This window comes from Ornithorhynchus anatinus, chromosome 1, assembly GCF_004115215.2.
Source record: "Ornithorhynchus anatinus isolate Pmale09 chromosome 1, mOrnAna1.pri.v4, whole genome shotgun sequence".
Classification (NCBI taxonomy): Eukaryota; Metazoa; Chordata; class Mammalia; order Monotremata; family Ornithorhynchidae; genus Ornithorhynchus; species Ornithorhynchus anatinus.
Window position 1 is genome coordinate 55,439,448 of NC_041728.1, and position 19,782 is coordinate 55,459,229.

Genomic DNA, 19,782 nt, shown 5'->3' on the forward strand with positions numbered 1-19,782 from the left:
TAAGAGGTGCAAAATGCTCCCCAATGTGAACATGTAGGAACAGCTGGAAAGTTGTCTGGGGTAAGACCTGGAGAAGGTGTGTGCAAAAATGTTGCAGAAACAGTTCATTTCACCTGGGATGAGGACTGAGATCATCTGTTCAGTCTCATCATCACTGGTACACATTGCATGAGAGGAGAGAGGGGCATTCAAGAATATATTGCAATGCAGTGCAATGTCCCATTCTAGAATATTTGCCTTCTTGCAAAACTTGACCTAAAGGAGAACTTGCTTGACATGTTCACCCATTCTGATAATAATAATAATAATAATGTTGGTATTTGTTAAGCGCTTACTACGTGCCGAGCACCGTTCTAAGCGCTGGGGGAGATACAGGGCAATCAGGTCGTCCCACGTGAGGCTCACAGTTAATCCCCATTTTACAGATGAGGGAACTGAGGCACAGAGAAGTTAAGTGACTTTCCCACAGTCACACAGCTGACAAGTGGCAGAGCCGGGAGTCGAACTCATGACCTCTGACTCCGAAGCCCAGGCTCTTTTCCACTGAGCCACGCTGCTTCCCATTTGCATGTACACAAACCATTTCTTCTGACACCTGGGCATGTGGTAGCCTAAGAAGCTTACATTATTGGACAAATGTTCCCTAGTTCCTAGTTGGCATTCTAGCCAAAATGTACAGTGAATGCTCTCACTGTGAGCAGAGAATGTGTCTACCAACCTCTGTTACATTGTATTCACCCAAGCACTTAGTACAGTGCTCTGCACACAGTAAGTGCTCAATAAATATCATTGATGATGATATGCTACGACAGAACAGAGTGTGTCACCAATAATAATAATAATAATAATGTTGGTATTTGTTAAGCGCTTACTATGTGCTGAGCACTGTTCTAAGCGCTGGGGTAGACACAGGGGAATCAGGTTGTCCCACGTAGGGCTCACAGTCTTAATCCCCATTTTACAGATGAGGGAACTGAGGCACCGAGAAGTGAAGTGACTTGCCCACAGTCACACAGCCGACAAGTGGCAGAGCTGGGATTCGAACTCATGAGCCCTGACTCCAAAGCCCGTGCTCTTTCCACTGGGCCACGCTGCTTCTCCTAAGACTCCCTGGAAAGCCAGTTTGGAGTCAAGCCAGTTTGGAATCCAGTCAGCCAGTATAATCTTCCATCCCTGGGAAGTTGAATTCCATATAGTCAACTCGCGTGGGAATTCATGTTTCTTAAAAACTAAGACACTTTCTGAAGTGGGTAGCATTGCAAACTCTCTTTTAGGGATGTGCTAGCCTTGGTATTTTGGTATCATGGCTTGAAATATTCTGTTTTCAAATCCCTAGTTTTTCCATGATGCTCTCTTTCCACTCAGTGATATGAATCACTGTCCACCTACATCCCTTTATTCTCAAGTTAGGTTATTTACGAGGCCTGGAAGTGCATATTACCTCGGATTTATGTTTTTCAGTGTGGTGGGATAGGAGTGAAGGAGTTCTTTTTGCCTGTGGCATTCTTCATCTTGTTCAACAGATCCTAGGAAGGTTTGCTGTGGTCTCCTTATCCTCTCCCTAATTCATTCAATCATATCTATTGAGCACTTACTGTGGGCAGAGCATTCATTCATTTAATAGTATTTATTGAGCGCTTACTATGTGCAGAGCACTGTACTAAGCGCTTGGAATGTACAATTCGGCAACAGATAAACAGTCCCTGCCCTTTGACGGGTTTACAGGATAATCTGGGACAGAGGCACTCTGCTCCTCCCTCCCACTCCTAATAATCTCTCCACCTCTTCTTTCAACTGTCCCTGAAATGAACCTTTATGCCAAAGTTTGCTTCTTTTAACTTATTAATTGATTAAACTGTTACAGGATCACCAATTTCCCTCCCTTCAGCCCCCTACTTCCCTTCCACTTCCCTGGATGAGGGAATGCAAAGCCACGGGACCAAGAGAGTGGGCAGTGGTGGGAGGCCAAAGAGAGGGAGGTGGACTGTAAGCCCGTCAAAGGGCAGGGACTGTCTCTATCTGTTGCCGACTTGTACATTCCAAGTGCTTAGTACAGCGCTCTGCACATAGTAAGTGCTCAATAAATTACAGGGATTAAGACTGTGAGCCCCACATGAGACATGGACTGTGTGCAAACTGATTAATTTGTCTCTATCCCAGCATTTAGAACAATGCCTGACTCATAGTAAGTGCTTAAAAAATATCATATTCATTCAATAGTATTTATTGAGCGCTTATTATGTGCAGAGCACTGTACTAAGTGCTTGGAATGTACAAATCGGTAACAGATACAGTCCCTGCCCTTTGATGGGCTTACAGTCTAATCATATAAAAATATTATAAAATAGAGACACAAGCTGGGATGTATTAGGAAAATGGTGTACTCTCCAAACAGCAAGTTGACACCAAATCCTAAAGTGCCATACGAGCCAAGATGAACTTGAAAAGAAACTGAATGGCAGCAGTCCCATCTCTCTAATTGGAAGGATAAATATATTAGAATCCTTCAGTACTTGTGAGAGAAAGATATCACATCTAAAAAAAAAATCACCAACTGAATATAACAAAACTTGATAAAAGTATTCAAATAAAAAGTACACTGTGCCTAATCTAAGGTGGTTTCTGAATTATTTTCACAGTTCAGCTAGAGTGTGCCTATTAGGTACACCGAAAGATTTATTTTAGAAGGGTCATGTCCATTTTACATAGTTGGTGAAAACTGCTAGCAGCCAATATCTGAGGAAAAAATTAGCTTGATGACTTAGTTTAGTTGACAAGCATCTGGAAAATAAAAATAGTTCCAAAGATCCCTCTAATTTACCTATGATTTTACTTGAACCTCTGCCCTATAGCTATTATTTTAAAAATTCCTCATACTTTTCTTAATCTCAGACTTTCAAGTGGACGTTGATGTTTATTAAATCTTCATCTTGTGCTTATTACACCTTGTTCACCTCCCAAATTACTTCACACTGGATTTTCAACTGAATCAACTTATTTCTATTCAGAAGGGAAAACTTTGCCAGGTGTGGGGCTAGAGCTGAAAACCACAGAGTAATTGTAAATTATCTTTATGAATTAGTACCAAATATGCATCGCATTCATGTGATAAATAAATGAAGACACTAACTTCATCATCCCACATGAAAGCAACCTTCTAGATTCAGATCAGAACGACATAAACCTCTCCATCAAATCACCCTAACCTGAGGCCATACTATTATTTTCAAGAAGTCCCTCCCATTTAAAAATTATTATTTTCCTTTGAAAGGTTTTTTTTCATTAAAATTCTATATTTATAGTGTTTTAAAGCTGTTTAAGAAGGGAAAGTACATATGGGAAAAAGTATTCACCCAGAGTGTGGAAAAACATATGGCATTTGTTAGGAAGTTGTGGTTGAAGGAACTATCGGTAAGTTCAAGAAAGGTTTGGCGATAAATTAAGGGATGAAAGGTTCATGGTGGGTTTTTAAAAGTACAAGTCACAGAGCTGGAGGAAGGTTTGGCAGACTAGGTTAGGAAAGGAGAAAAGTGAGTGCTGTTACAAGGTCCATTCCTTTCTAAGATGATGGATTTCCAGAAGAGCAATCATCACAGTGTTTCTCCAAGTATTCTTCATTGCCATGGTCAGAATAATAATAATAATGATAATAATGAGGTATCTGTGAAGTGCTTACTATGTGCCGAGCACGGTTCTAAGCACTGAGCTAGCTACAAGGTAATCAGGTTGTCCCACGTGGGGCTTGCAGTCTTAATGCCCGTTTTATAGATGAGGTAACTGAAGCACAGGGAAGTTAAGCGACTTGCCCAAAGTCATAGAGCTGATAAGTGGCAGAGCCGGGATTAGAAGTCATGATCTTCTGACTCCCAAGCCTGGGCTCTTTCCACTAAGCCACACTGAATACCAACAGGCTGCATTGGTTCCGTCACAGGGAACAATTGCTTCAAGTCTTTAGTTTATTTTTACCAGTCAGATTGAAGAGTAGAAGCTCTGAATGAGCAAGCCCCTTACATTATTGCAGGCAACATATTGTACACTTTTGATCAGTCAATCATTTGTATTTATTGAGTGCTTACTGTGTGCAGAGCACTGTACTAAGCTCTTGGGAGAGTACAATATAACAGAGTTGGTAGACACCCTCCCTGTCCACACCGAGGTTACAGTCTAGATAGGCAGTCTGAAATTAATATAAATAAATGTTATGGATGTGTATTTAAGTGCTGGGGGACTGAGGGAGGGGTGACTACAGGGAGCAAATCCGAGTGCAAAGGTGACAAAGAGGGAGTGGGAAAAGAGGAAATAAGGGCTTAGTCAGGGACGGCCTCTTGAAGGACACTTGCCCTCAATAAGGTTTTGAAGGCGGGGAGAGTGATCGTCCATCGGATATGAAGAGGTAGGGCATTCCAGGCCAGAGGCAGGACGTGGACGAGAAGTAGGCGGCAAGATAGAAGAGATCGATGACGTCCAATAAAATATCTTTTCTTTCATTTTCTGTACTGTTCTCCCGGAAAGCAATTTAAATAACGGTTGGGAGAACAAGTCTCGAGTTGGTTTTCCTGCGTCGCAGGAAGTAATGTCCTGATCTTAACTGAGATTTCACCCAATGAGATTATTTCATTTTTATGCCTCCCTTTCACCCAAAGCCAGCAGGTAAGATCAGATGGGCAAGTGAATCGGGGATCCTACTCTTTCAAGCACTCGGCTGGACAAGGATCTCGTGACACCCGTTGAGCTTCCCTTGCACTGGAACTTTGCCAGAGTAGAACACGGTGGCCTTCAGACCTAACATGGAGTTTGTTTCATTTGCATTTTGTTTACACCAAGAAATTTGAGGTTACATTTGTTTAAATTCACTACAGAGGAGCTTCACCATAAACCTCCCGAGGAAGGTTTTCTGCGGCAGGCAAATGCCTTGAAACACACTCCTGGGAATTCCTGGCTAAAGATCCCCCTCCAATACTGTGTCTAAAACCATTTCCATCCAAAATTTCCAACTGTTATACAGTACATGTGGGAAGCAGCCCCAGGCAAGTAGTCTAGTGGAAAGAGCACTGGCCTTGGATTCAGAGGACCTGGGTTCTAATCCTAGCTCTTCCACTTGCCTGCTGTGTGACCCTGGGAAAGAAATCTCAATTCTCTGCACCTCGTTTTCTTCCTGTGTAAAATGGGAATTCATTACATATTCTACCTCCCACTTGGAGAGTGAGCCTCATGAGGTACAGGGACTGTGTCTAACCTGATAATCTTGCATTTAGCCCAGTGTTTGGCACATAGTATGCTCTTAACAAATACCACCATTATTATTAAGTTGGATCCATTCAACAGCTCCCCATTAGTACTTACATTCATTCATCTACCCTTATTATATATGCATAATCTCAAATTTCATCAATTTATATATATATATATTTATTTATCTGCTCTCCACAGACTTCTGCTATCAATAGCTGTGGAACTGTCGCTTTTGCCTCCTCCAACAATTTGGGTGTGGTTTGCGACCATTAGTCTCCCACATTAAACTGTATTCTCTTTGAAGGTAGGGGCTGAATCACTTCCTCAATTTTATTATCCCATGCACTTGCTGCAGAAAGAGCTTGAAAAATGTCACTGATTGATTGTAAACCACACTTTCTAATGAACTTCATAAATCCATCTAGGTTCTCACAAACACACATACGAACACATACTCTCTCGCTCGCTCGCTCTTTCTTCCCACTGTTCCCTAGGGCATTGATTTTCACTTATTTCTGGATCTGGGGTTCTTATGGGGATTCAAGTCATTTAAGAAAAAAGTGTATCGAAATCCAATGCTCCACTGGGACACCTCTTTCCCCTTGTCCCCCCTCTTCAGAAATTCAACCTTTGAGCAGAAGGGTGCACTATTGCCCTCCTCGATGACAATTATCACAAATTAGGGGAGGAAGGAGTAATTTTATGCAATCTGTGAAATTAGCCAAATAATTCCTGTTAGTACCGGTTCCTTCCTTTTGATTTTGGGCAGCTCTAGGGATATGTTAAATGGAGATTACCTCTTTAGACCCTTTTGAGTGTTACTGTGTCTGGCTGGGGTCAGTGACTTTTAAAAAGGATTCAGAAAAACTGGAGAGGGCCCAGAGAAGAGCAACACAGATGATTAAAGGCTAAAAAATAGGTTCTGTGAAGAGAGGTTAATGGAGTTAGGGTTGTTTAGTCTGGAGAAGGGAAAGCCGAGGGACGACGATTGACTTTGCATAGGGAAAATGCTGACCACTGAGAACCCAACAGAGAAAATGTACTCCAACCTCAACAGGAGTTGGATGCAGCGTAATCTAGTGGAAGTCCTGAGAGTTGGAGGATTTGGATTCCTAATCCCAGCACTGCCATTTGCCTGCTGTGTGACTTTAGGCAAGTTACTTAGCTTTTCTCTGCCTCAGTTTCCTCATCTGTAAAATGGGGAATCAATACCTGTTCTCCCTCATACTTAGATTGCACACCCCATGTGGGACAGGGACTGCGTCCAACCTAATTATCTTGATCTACCTGAGCCCTTAGTAGAGTTCTGGGTACTTACCATGTGAGTTTGTTGGTAGCAGGGAATGTGTCTATTTATTGTTATACTGTACCCTCCCAAGCACTTAGTACAGTGCTCTGCACATAGTAAGAGCTTAATAAATCGAATGAATGAATGAATAATATTATTATTATTAGGCTGGATTAGATTCGACAGTAGAATGAATTTCCTGTCAGGCTGATAATAATAATGATGATGGTACTTGTTAAGCTCTTACTATGTTCCAAGCACTGGGGTAGCTACAAATTAATCAGGTTGGACACAGTCCCTGTCCCACATGGGGCTCTGACTCTTAATCTCCATTTAACAGATGAGGTAACTGAGGCCCAGTGAAGTTAAGTGACTTGCCCAAGGTCAGAAAACAGACATGTGGCGGAGCTGGCATCAGAACCCAGGACCTTCTGACTCCCAGGCCTGTGCTCTATCCACTAAGCCATTCTACTTCTCCCATAAACACTGATGTGGGCTGTGGAGGGTGGTTACAGAGATTCCAGGCCTGGAGAGCTTCAAGGTGAGAACAGCCAGGAGGCACTGGTCTTGGATGGGTTAGTCATACATTGTCACTTCCGGGAAGCAGGAAGTTGGAACAGATGATTTATCTAGGTGCCTTCCAGCTCAGCTGGCTCAGTGGTTATGCAATTTATTTGTGCTATCAAAAACAAAGGGGAAGATTTTCAAGGGCCACGAACCCTTCCCTGGAAACTCCGTGTTAGATTACACACTCGAATGGCACGAACAATCTTTTTGTATTATTTTTGTAAATGAACCCAGAAGCTCTTTCGAACACAGCACCATGAATTTATATTCTGTTTTATCATCATGGCAGAGGCTATTTTTATTCCCCATTCTCTGTATGCCATTTCATTCAAATGTTTCTGGAAATGTTTAATCCTTTCCTCATGGTGCCAAGCTGGGCACTATAATTTTTTCATTATAATTTTTCTAGAGGAGATTGCAGTAATAGCCATTAAAACTGTAACAGGGAAAATGTTCTATATCTTAGAAATGGAAGAAAAAAATTCAAGAAGTGACTCACATAATTTTAAGCTCCAAATGAATGGAACGCAACCCCATGAGCTGGGTGGCCCAGGAGTGCAAATCAACATGGCCCTTGGCATACAGTTGGCCTGCTGCAATGGTAACTGGAAATGTAAATGCCCTCCCAGTGAAAGGGCCTATCAAACTGCTTTTCACCCATTCCCTTCCCTCAGCACCTGGAAAAGATTGGATCCATGCACTCTGCCCAAGTGTTTGTTTAATCTTTTGGAAAGAAATGGGACTGCGTCTCTGAAGGCAAGAGTTAGAAAAATTGTACATAAACCAGGTTGCTGGGGCTCTCACTCTGACGGAGAAAATCGTCTGGGGTTGGACTCTGAGCTCCAGGGGTGAAAGAACAATCCAAACTCAAAAATACCGGGATTATCAGTGTCTGTCACCCAGTCTGCCACTCAAACGTAGTTATCGAAGGCTCACTATGTGCAGGTTAGAGATCAACAAGGGCCCTGTATTTTGCACCTCTGAACAACCCATCCCCCAAGACCATCCATCATTACCTGGTCTTTCAGTACCCAATCAGTATCCCAGGGCTTAGAACAGTGCTCGGTGCATGTAAGAGCTTAACAAATATGATTATTATTATTATTATTATCTGTTTCCATAAAGAAGGTCATTTTGACCCAAACTGACTCATGTTTTGATGGACACTAGATTCCCCTTGAGCAGGGCTGGGATGTCCCTAATTGAAACTCTATATCCCAAGGAAATCTAAATCAGCATCCTCACCATTTCTTTTTGGTTCAAATGAAAGGCTATTGAGTTTTGACGGGTATAATTTCATGAAAAAATACTATGTGCCCACCTAGAAACACTAATTGCCCAAATTGAACTACAACTCTGCTATAGATCTTTAGTGCTCCATGCCGCCCCACTTTTCAAAAACCTCTCTCCTACTTAAACTGTAAGCTCCATGTGGGGCAGAGACTGTTTCTGACCTGATGTACGTGTATCTACTCCAGCACTTAGAAGAGTGCTTATTAGACACATAATAAGTGCTTAATAAATACCATAAAAAGTGGTTGCCCATCTACCTTCACATCAAACAGAAAATCCTTACCTCACTGATCTCCTACTACAGTGCAACACACACACTCTGCTCCTCAAACGCCAACCTACTCTCTGGACCTACCCTGCTACTGATCCCTTGCCCACATTTTCCCTTGGGCTTGGAACTCCCTCCCTTTTCTTACCCACCACCCTCCTCACTTCAAAACCTTACTAAAATCACATCTCCTCCCAGAGGTCTTTCCAAAGTAAGCCCTTCATTTCCCTTATCTTCCCTCTCCACTGTGTCAACTATAAACTTTGCTGTTACTCCTTAAGCAGTTTGACATTCGCCCCCAGCACCACCATACTTATGAAAATCTTCTTACACACTACTATTTCCTGTGTCCCTAATCTAGTTCAATGTCTACCTTCCCAAGTAGACTGTCAGTTGCTTATGGGCAAGGGATCACTTTTACCAATTCTGTTGTGCCGTACCATACCAAGCATTTAGTACAGTCCTCTGCACTCAGTAAATGCTCAGTAAATACCATTGATTGATTGATATGGTAGATCATATTCCTCCACGAGGCACTATTCAAAGTATATGGTTGCCCTTTGAACTCAGACAACATTACTCTTGGCAGTTGATAGGAATAACAAAAGAAGAGCAAAAGCCAGTGCTATTTAAGCCCTTTTGTACAAAACTTGCAAATAAATATCAAAAATAAGTTTGATATTATTTGATAATGATTATCAAAATAAGTTTGGAAAATGAAAAGGTATAGGAGATACAAAATTTGTAAATAAATATCAAAATAAGTAGCAAGTTATTTGCCCAAGTTGCCCAAGGTCTCAGAGCAGATAAGTGGCAGAGCTGGGATGAGAACCCAGGTCCTCTGACTCTCAGGCCTGTGCTCTTCCCAACTAGGCCAAGATCCTTCCTTAATCTAATGGAATGGGCAGACAGACCGAAATTATATACAAATAATGGGAGAAGGTGGCAGAAGAAGGATGTTCCAGGAAGAAGTACAAAGGCTGAGTAGTCACTAGATTTCCTGTAGCCCAGTGGGGGTAACTCGGGGAAAACTTCCTGGGAGAGGAATTTGTAGTTATGGTTCATCAGAAATCTGAAAAAAAGGAGGCTGCCCCAGGTAGTTAGGATGAGAAATATCTTTTCTTCGTTCTTTTCAGTCAAGCCCAACTCAGTTATTCGAATGGAATTAGAGAAACTAAACCTAGTAGGACAGCTCTGTGGATGGCATGTGCAGAAAGTGAAGACCTCGTTTGTATTATGCTTTCCCAAGGGCTTAGTACAGTGCTCTGCAGTCATCCAATCAATCATATTTATTGAGTTCTTACTGTGTGCAGAGAACTGTACTAAGCATGAGAGAATACTCTGCAGCAATAAATAGACACATTCCCTGTCCACACTGAGCTTACAGTCTAGAGGAGGAAAAAGACAGTAATATAAATAAATAAATTATAGGTATGTGCATAGGTGCTGTGGGACTGGAAGGGGAAGGGGAAGGATGAATAAAGCAAGCAAGTCAGGGTGAAACAGAAGAGAGTGAGAGAAGAGGAAAGGAGGGCTTACTCAAGGAAGGCCTTTTGGAGGAGATGTGCCTTCAAATAAGTCAGTAAGCACTCAGTAAATACCACTGATTGATTTCTGTTGCTGTAGGTACCAGTTCCTACATTGGAAAAATGTTTGAAGGCTTCAGGAATGATGAACTGGGCAATGATTTATACTACCTATAACTCATTTCTGATTTCCTATTTTAGCAGGGAGTAAATATAACTTGATGTTTGAATGAAATCCACAGATAATCCAAACCACTCATTTTAGCCCATCATTTAAATCCCCTTCTCTCGACCTAATATGAACAAAATCTGGCTGATTTCAGTTTCTTATCCTCTCCCTCCCCTTGTTCACCCGTCAGAGAGAATCCTGAGGAGAAAGGAGGAGAAACAAAGAGGAAGGAAGGAGGAGAGGTAGAGCTGAACAATCCTTTGACATACTTCCAGGCTCATCCAAAATTAGCTCTGGCAGCATCAGGAAGAGAAGAACATATTCGGATCTATTCGGATCAGGCAGGGGTCCAGAGAGCAGGGAGGGGCGAAACTTGGATTAATGGGGCTCCCCATTGGTTTCAGTGCCCAGGACCACCAAAGCCTTGATCTGAGTCTGCAGAAACAAAATTGTAATCAGTCTATTTTGTTCCTTGTTTGTGCCTCCATTAAAAAAGACAGCTTGAACCTAGGCATAAAAAAAGAGATTTGAGGATGATGTTTGGATTTCATCTGTCCATACTGCCTGTCTATGCCAAATGCATATGCAACATAGATGCTTAGTATAGTGCTTCGCATAGTAAGTGCTCAAAAAACACTAACTCACAGCCTCGGATCACCTCTACATTCCATTTCCTTCACTCCTGGACTTCTGCTGGTGGAAATCCAGCTTTCAGGCCGAACTCATCCACTTTAACTCTAGCCCCTCCTCTGCCCAGTAAAATTATTCCTCCATCCTTATTGACTCCCATGCCCATTACCCTCACCAATTGTTTCAGACATTTAACTTCTTCCTCAAACCCACTGTTCCCTCACCACGCCCATCTCTTGCTCCTAATGACCTGACCGTGTACTTTACTGAGAAAATTGACATGGAGAAAATTGACACGGTCAGGTGTGTTGTCCCTAAAATCTCCCCTGCTTCTTTCCAGTCCCTCAGTCCTCCTGTTCCTTTTTCAATTCTCCCATCTATCCCAGCAGTGCCTCAAGAGGAGATCTCCCACCTCCTTTAAAAGTCCACCCCTCCACCTGCACCTCTGATCCAATCCCTTTGCACCTTATCAAAACACTTGCCCTCTCCCTCCTTCCCTCCCTGACTGTCATCTGCATCTGTTCACTCTCCAATGGCTTCTTTCCCACTGCTTTCAAACACGCTTACATTTCCCGTGTCTTTAAAAACCCTCCCTTGACCCCACTGCTCCCACCAGTTATCGCCCAATCTCCCTCCTACCATTCCTCTCCAAACTCCTGGAGTGAGTTTTTTACACCTACCGCCTCCACTTCCTCTCCTCCAGTTTGACTTCCACACCCTTCAGTCCACCAAAACTGCCCTCTTAAAGATCATCAGTGATCTCCTTCTTGCCAAATCCAATGACCTCTATTCTGTCCTGGATCCTCCTTCACCTCTCAACTTCCCTAGACACTGTCAACCACCCCTTTCTCCTCTAAACATTACCCATTTTGACTTCATTAACACTGTCCTCTCCTGATTCTCTTCCTATCTCTCTGGCCACTCATTCTCTGTCTCTTTCATAAGCTCCCCCCTAACTGTGGGTGTTGCTCAAGGCTCAGTTCTGGATCCCTTTCTATTCTCCATCTACCCCCCACTCCATTGGAGAACTCATTCATTCTCATAGCTTCAAATGTTATCTCTATGTGGATGATTCCCAATCTACATTTCCAATCTGATATCTCTCTTTCTCTGCAGTCTCACATTTTCTCTTGCCTTCAGGACATCAGTGACCCACTGACAACTCCAACTTAAGCTGTCCAAAGCAGAACTCATATTCCCACCCAAACTCTGTCTACTCACTAATTTCCACTCAGTGTAGATGACACCACCATCTTCCCTGCCTCACAAGCCCATAACCGTGGCATTATCCTCGACTCTTCTCTCTCGTTCAACCCCCATAGTCAAACTATCACCAAATCCTATCAGTTCAACCTTCAAAATATTATTAAAATCTTCCCTTTCCTCTCCATCCAAACTGCTACACATTAATCCAAGTACTTATCCTAGCTCATCTTGATTAATGCAGAGAGACTGTTGTAAGCAGGGATTGTCTCTGTTGCTGAATTGCACTTACCAAGCACTTACTACAGTGCTCTGCACACGGTGAGCATTCAATGAATACGACTGACTGAATGAATGAATGCATCAGCCCCTGCCCCCGGCCTCCCCACTTCAGTCCAAACTTCATTTTGTTTCCTGAAACGTTTTCTACAAAACCATTTGGTCCATGTTGCTCCAATTCTCAAGATCCTCCAGTGATTGCTCATCCACCTCTGCATCAAACAGAAACTCCTTACCATCAGCTTTAAAGCACTCAATCACCCTGCTCCCTCTTATCTTACTTCCCTGATTTCTTACTACAACCAGCCCACACATTTCACTCCCCTAATGTTAACCTATTCATTGTATCTCATCTGTCTCACCACTGACCCCTTTCCCTTCTTCATATTCTGACCCCTTTTTCAAATTCAACAGACAGTTATTCTCCCCACCTTCGAAGCCTTATTAAAAAGAAATCTCCTCCAAGAGGCCTTCCCTGATTAAGCCCTCATTTCCTCTTCTTCCACTCCCTTCTATGTCATCCTTGCACTTGGATATGAACCCTTTATTCACTCCTCCCTCAGACCCACAGCAGTTTTGTGCCTATTCATAATTTATTTATATATATTGTCTGTCTTCCCATCTAGACTGTACACTTGCTGTAGGCAGGGAACCTATCCAACAATTCTGTTACAATTTATTCTCCCAAGGGCTCAGTACCGCACTCTGAACACAGTAAGTGCTCAGCAAATACAATTCATTGATTCATTCATTGTTTGGCTAAGAGGCAGTCACATCTTCTGCAAGCCAACCATTTTGCATGGCCTGGTAGGAAGCAAATGCAACAATGTTACTATTTATTCACTCATATTTACTGAGCATTTACTCCAAGTTAGACTATGAGCCCCATGTGGGACAGGGACTGTGTCTGACCTGATATTGTATCTACCCCAGTGCTTAGTATAGTGTTTGGCATATAGTAAGTGCTTAAAAGCCACCTTATTATTATGATTATCAATAGATAGTTGAAAACAAAGTGCTTAGGTGAGCCATAGCAGACTCTAATGGCTCATGAGAATGGCTCATGGATGTTATTTTACTTCAGCCTTGCAACTCCAATGTCAGCAGAGTGGTGTAGTGGATGGAGCATGGGCCTGGGAGTCAGAAGGACCTGGGTTCTAATTCAGACTCTGCCACCTGTCTGCTGTTTGACCTTGGGCAAGTTACTTAACTTCTCTGTGTCTTAGTTACCTCATCTGTAAAATGGGAATAAAGACTGAGAGCCCTATGTGGAATAGGGTCAGTGTTCAATCTGATAATCTTGCATCTACCCCAGTGCTTAGTACAGTGCCTTGAACATAGTAAGTACTTAACAAATACCGCAGTTATTATTATTAACTACCTAAGCCATGTAGGAAAGTGGGAAAGAATAACAATAGTAATAATAATATTTGATAAGCACTAGCTATATGCCAAGCACTGTACTAAGCTCTGGGGTAGGTGCTAGATAATCAGGTCCCATATGGGGCTCACAGTCTAAATAGGAGGGAGGACAGGTATTAAGTCCCCATTTTTCAGACAAGGTAAATGAGGCACAAATGAGTGAAGTGACTTTCCCAAGGTCTCACAGCGGGTAAGTGGCAGAACTGGGATTAGAATCCAGGTCCTCTGACTCCCAGGCCTGTGCTCTTTCCAGTGGGCCATGTTGTTTCCCCAGTAGTGTAAATGTCCACTTCTTAGCTTCCACACCCATCCCAGCTCTCTAATGTTCTTGCTGGGTAGTCCCAATAGAATGTTGGACCCAATCTGGCCCTCTAGAGCAGGTCAACGAGAGACAATCTAAACACAGTTGCAGTGAGGAATCTCTCCAGCCAATCACACTTCCACTTGCTGGTAAAAATCTCAATCTCTGTAATGTCTTCTTCAAACCCAAAAGAAAATTGCGTAGGTTTACATTTTACGAGCTTGCTTTAGCCAGTCTATGGATTGGCTACACTGATTTTAGACACCAAATGTATAAAAAGGAAGTAAGAGGAAAACATGAAATCTGTTTTAGGCAGCACCAATTGTTCCTTAAAACCACAGCTTACATTCTACAAAAGGCCTTAAATTGCCTATAATTTTGCTTTGTTCACTTTGAAGCATCTTTTTTTCTCCCTAGCAACTCTTTAAAAACCCTAGAGCTTAGACTTTTAAAACCCAGCCATATTGACTTACCTTCACATAAAACTTCCTGAAATACAACACATGAAAGACAATTCTTTGCAGTTTCCTAACCTCTAAATGATTCTATATTTAACTCACACTCCTACCTCTCCTCTTTCTCAAACCTTCCACTTAAAATGTACTTTTCAAAGCAGAGCAGAGAGAATACTTTACAGATCTAATGAATTTGTTAGACTGGATGAATCTCAAATGCCTAAAGTTTGAGCCATGTTCCTAAAGTGCTACAATTATGGGATTGAAATTCTGACAGGTATTTAGAATATTTAGAATATTAATATTCTAAATGATCAAATAGCATCCTCCTAAATAAATACCTGTTTTAGAGAGGAAAACTTCAACAGTTCGACACTAGGCATCAGTTCAATTCCTTGACTTTTTTGAAAAGTCTTCATTCGATCTCCCAATTCAACATAAATCAGCATTCTTCCTCTTCAAGTCATTCCAAAGGAATAATTCTGTGGAAAACCTACTTAGTGTGAGGATCAACGCCTGACTTTGTGTCCTGTGACCCTCAGGGCACTGAAGGTAAGATAATCTCTTGGAGAAATTCCATTCCCCCTACATGTCTTCTGGAATCATTTTGAAATGGTTTAAGACAAAGGTAGTACAGTGGAAAGCTAATTTTCCACCTTTCCTTATCCAAGTCCTTTGACTATCTGAACTATTGCTAGTTTGTATAACTGTTGCTCAGACAACTGTAGAAAATTTTGTTCACGCTGTCTGGGAAAACTAAACTCAATTATTTTTGGTCACCTGAACTTTCATTTTTCTGAATTACCCTTCAATTACCTGAACTGGTAGAATTCGTTCAGAGAATCGGCTTTCCACTGTATTGTGATTAGACCAAGCACATTTGTTTATTAAAACTCCAGCTCAATCTTCAATTTCTCTTTACTCCTCCCCCTTACAAATATTCGCTTGATTCTTTAATGGTATTAGACTTTATCCAAAATGACGAAAGTCTTTATATCCCATTATCAAATCCATAAATCACTCAGAGTAGCACAGATCACTCAGAGTAGCTTGGTTTGAATTACCACCCATCTTAAGCACAAATGAAAGACTATACTATGTATCATTCCATGTTGTTTCTAGGACTCTTATCTTTTATGTGTTTTATATAGTTTTGTTTCCTTTCGGGCTTGCTTTTAAACAGGTAAACCTCATCTACAAATAACACGGAAAAAGAGAAATTTTGGTAGGTCACACTTAGTAAAAACTATATTGATAAGCAATTCAATGAGAAGCAGCATGGCCTAGTGGAGAAAGCATAGGCCTGGGAGTCAGAAGGAACTGGGTTCTAATCTTGGTTCTGCCAAATGCTTGCTGTGTGACCTTGGGCAAGTCACTTAACTTCTATGGGCCTCAGTTTCCTCAATTGTATAATTGGATATCTGTTCTCCCTCCTATTTACATTGTGAGCCCCATGTGGGACAGGGACTGTGTCTGATCTAATTAACTTGCTCCTAACGCAGAGCTTAGAACTGTGTTTGACACCAGTAAGTGCTTAAAAAATACCATAAAAAAATTAAAGAACACTGTGTGTCGTGCTCTTGTAAATTCTGTCTTTGACATTCATACGACACCTTTTATCAAAGAGAAAATAGGATGCCTGAGGAAAAGTTATTGGAAATGAGGTAACAGCTGGAGAAAAGTTTGAGGAACAGCTAAATTAGATTTTGAGGACACAGAGGACCATTATGCAGAGGATGGTGTATTCAGAGGGGTCACATCTTGAACTTTCGTATGTTTCCCACCTACTATAGTGCTCTCCACTACATCAGATCATTCCCCTGTACTTTTTCTTGCTCTTCTACTAAAACCCAGCTCACATGCTTTGCTCCTCTCAAGCCAACCTATTTACTGTGCTTCTCAAATCTAATTGAAATTGTTTTCCAACCTTTTCTTCAACTAAATCATCTCACTTCCCAAAACTTTTCCTCAGAGATCCTATTTTCTCTCTGATAAAAGGTGTCATATGCTGTGTGACCTTAGCCAAGTCACTTAACTTCTCTGTACTTCAGTTTCCTCTACCGTAACATGGGGATTAAATACTTATTCTCCCTCCTATTTAGATTGTGAGTCCCATGTGGGACAGGGACTGTGTCTGTCCTAATTAACTTGTACCTACCCCAGCACTGAGAACAGTGTTTGATGCAAAGTAAGCATTTAACAAATACCATAAAAAGAGAAGCAGCGTGGCTCAGTGGAAAGAGTACGGGGTTGGGAGTCAAAGGTCATGGGTTCGAATCCTGGTTCTGCCACTTGTCTGCTGTGTGACTGCGGGCAAGTCACTTAACTTCTCTGTGCCTCAGTTACCTCCTCTATGAAATGGGGATGAAGACTGTAAGCCTCACGTGGGACCACCTGATGACCCTGTATCTCCCCCAGCGCTTAGAACAGTGTTCGGCACCTAGTAAGCGCTGAACAAAAACCAGGCACAGAGAAGTGAACCAGGTAACTGAGGCACAGAGAAGTGAAGTGACTTGCCCAAGGTCACACAGCAGACAAGTGGCAGAGCTGGGATTCGAACTCATGACCTCTGACTCCAAAGCCCGTGCTCTTTCCACTGAGCCACGCTGCTCTATATGTACAGTTGACAGTGAAGTTGTTGAACTCCACTGAGAACTAAAATTAAAGGACCTTCAGCAGGAGGCATTCAGGTTAGAAATTTCCTCTCATTTTTTCCAACACTGGAATAGTTTAAAGGGGTCGTCTTCTCTGAAGGTCTCATCTACCTGAGGTGGCTTAGGTGTGGTTTGGTCAGAACCTTTATTCAAGATCCTGTCTACTTCAGTGTTTATAACCCTTTAGCAATATCCATTCAGTTATCAGTAGCCCCACCAAATAGCCATGTTTGTCAGCGTGATTATTCTTATTTTAATAAAACATTAAAAAGTTTTGTCCCGTATCATATTTTAAACTAGGGGAGGAGGGGGGAGCTAATTCCCTTCAGACCACCTCCAATGTGTAAGTATCAATTAGTTACATTTATCGAGTGCTTAATGTGTGCAGAGCACTGTACTAAGTGCTCATGAGCGTACGCTACGACACAGTTGGTAGACACATTCCCTGCCCACAACAAAAACCCAACAAGTAGAAAATTGATTTTTTTTTAAACAATCAGAATGTCTGCTAGGTCAATGGCATTTCAGGAAATCAGTGATGGCGTAATGTTTCTTAACCTGTGACCATATTCACAGCTTTGAACTCGTTCAACTTTTCTCAAAAATTAGGATATTCTGCTTAATAAGGCTCAACCATATTCAGGCTCTTTTTCAATCTCTGACATTTTTGTTCCTTAGAAAGAATCAGAGGCTTCAAACAATGCATAGTATGATTTGTCTGTCACCTGATATGTACAAGCCCCACATTGAGCAGTAATCAGAGGTCATTAGAAGCCTGTAAAAATGAAATGTAAATTCTGTGAGAACTCATTGTTTCGACAAGGATCACATGCATCAGTTGCCTAGCAGTGAATTACAAACAGCTAAAGCTGACTTGAACCAAGGCAATAGGAAAACAAGCCAATCCGCCACTGAACCATAACCAGATCTTTCTACACCAAGCTCTACGGAGAGAGTTTGAGCTTCCCGGTGCTGTGATTCTTGCTTGATGTGGGATGATCAGGACTGGAAATTAAGAGGGAAGAGGGTATCTCACTTTCCATGGAGACCAAGAGCTCTCAGTACGTCCTATTGCTGATTCCACAGGACCGCCACCTTCCCAGGACCCTGGGTGGGATCACCACTTCTGCAGAACCTCTGGGTGGGGATTCTCACTGTGAGGTAGAAATGCTCGGGTTGGGGGAGGCAGACAGCAAGGGTTGAAATCCCGGCCTAGCAAATTCTGGGAGAGGTAGGGAGGGCCTCTTCTGACATAATAGTAGTAGGAAGGAGAAGGGGAAGTGGAAGGAGAAGAGGAAGGGGAGAGGAAGGAGAGGAGAAAGGGAAGGAGAAGGGGAAGGAGAAGAAGGGGAAGGGGAATGGGATAGGGGAATGTGAAATGGGGAAGGGGAAGGAGAAAGAGAAGAAGACTCCCCTATAGACTTGAAGTTCACCGTGGACAGGATCACTGTGGACAGGAAACATGTCTCCGAACTCTGTTATATTGTCCTTTCCCAAGTGCTTAGTACAGCTTTATTACATATCAAGACAGTATTACATATCAAGCATTTGGATACCTGCAATACAATCAGATGGAACTTTGTCCCTGCCCTACATGGGTCTCAAAGGCTAAAGGGAAGGGGAAACGATCATTTAATTACTATTTTATAGATGAAGAAGCTGAGATACGGAAGAGTTAAGTGCCTTGACCAAAGTCAAACAGCTGACAAGTGGAAGAGCAAGTTTTTTTCTGCTTTGTTTTGTTTTGTCTTTCAAATAGCATTTGTTAAGCGCTTACTTTGTGCCAGGCACTCTACTAAGTAGTGGGGGAGCTACAAGCTCAAAAGGTTGGACACAATCCGTGTTCCTCATAGGGCTCACAGTCTTAACCCCCATTTTACAGAGGTGGTAACTAAGGTACAGCAGGGCTGGAATCAGAACCAAGGTCCTTCTGAGTCTCAGTCCTGCACTGTTTCCAAGAGGCCATGCTGTTTGGCCATGGTGCTGTTGCTGCCGATTTGTACATTCCAAGAGCTTAGTACAGTGCTCTGCACATAGTAAGCGCTCAATAAATACTATTGAATGAATGAATGAATGCCTCCTCCAAAGGAAGCTTTAGTTCAGAGCTCCCACAGTTCCACATAAACCTCCATACCGCTCCTCTGTCACCTCTAACTAGCACTGTGCCCTTCAGAGCCCTCTGAGCTGGACTTCCCACCTCCCTTGCGCCAAGTCTCTTGAGAGTTTTCGTGCAGGACTGAGCTAAGGGTTTCAGAGCAAAGCTGAAGCATTTGAAAATGTAATCTCTCTAACCTGCTCATCATCATCTTCTTCCTCCTCATTATTAACAGCAATGTTTACTGAGGGACTACTGTGTGATGTAAGAGACACAATTCTTGTCCTCAAGGACTTTACAATCTAATGGGGAAGCAAGCAGATATTCAGGTATTGATAGCTCGAGGAAGAAACACAGATAGAACTGGCAGTATCCAGGATATTTGGAAAGGCAAATAGCT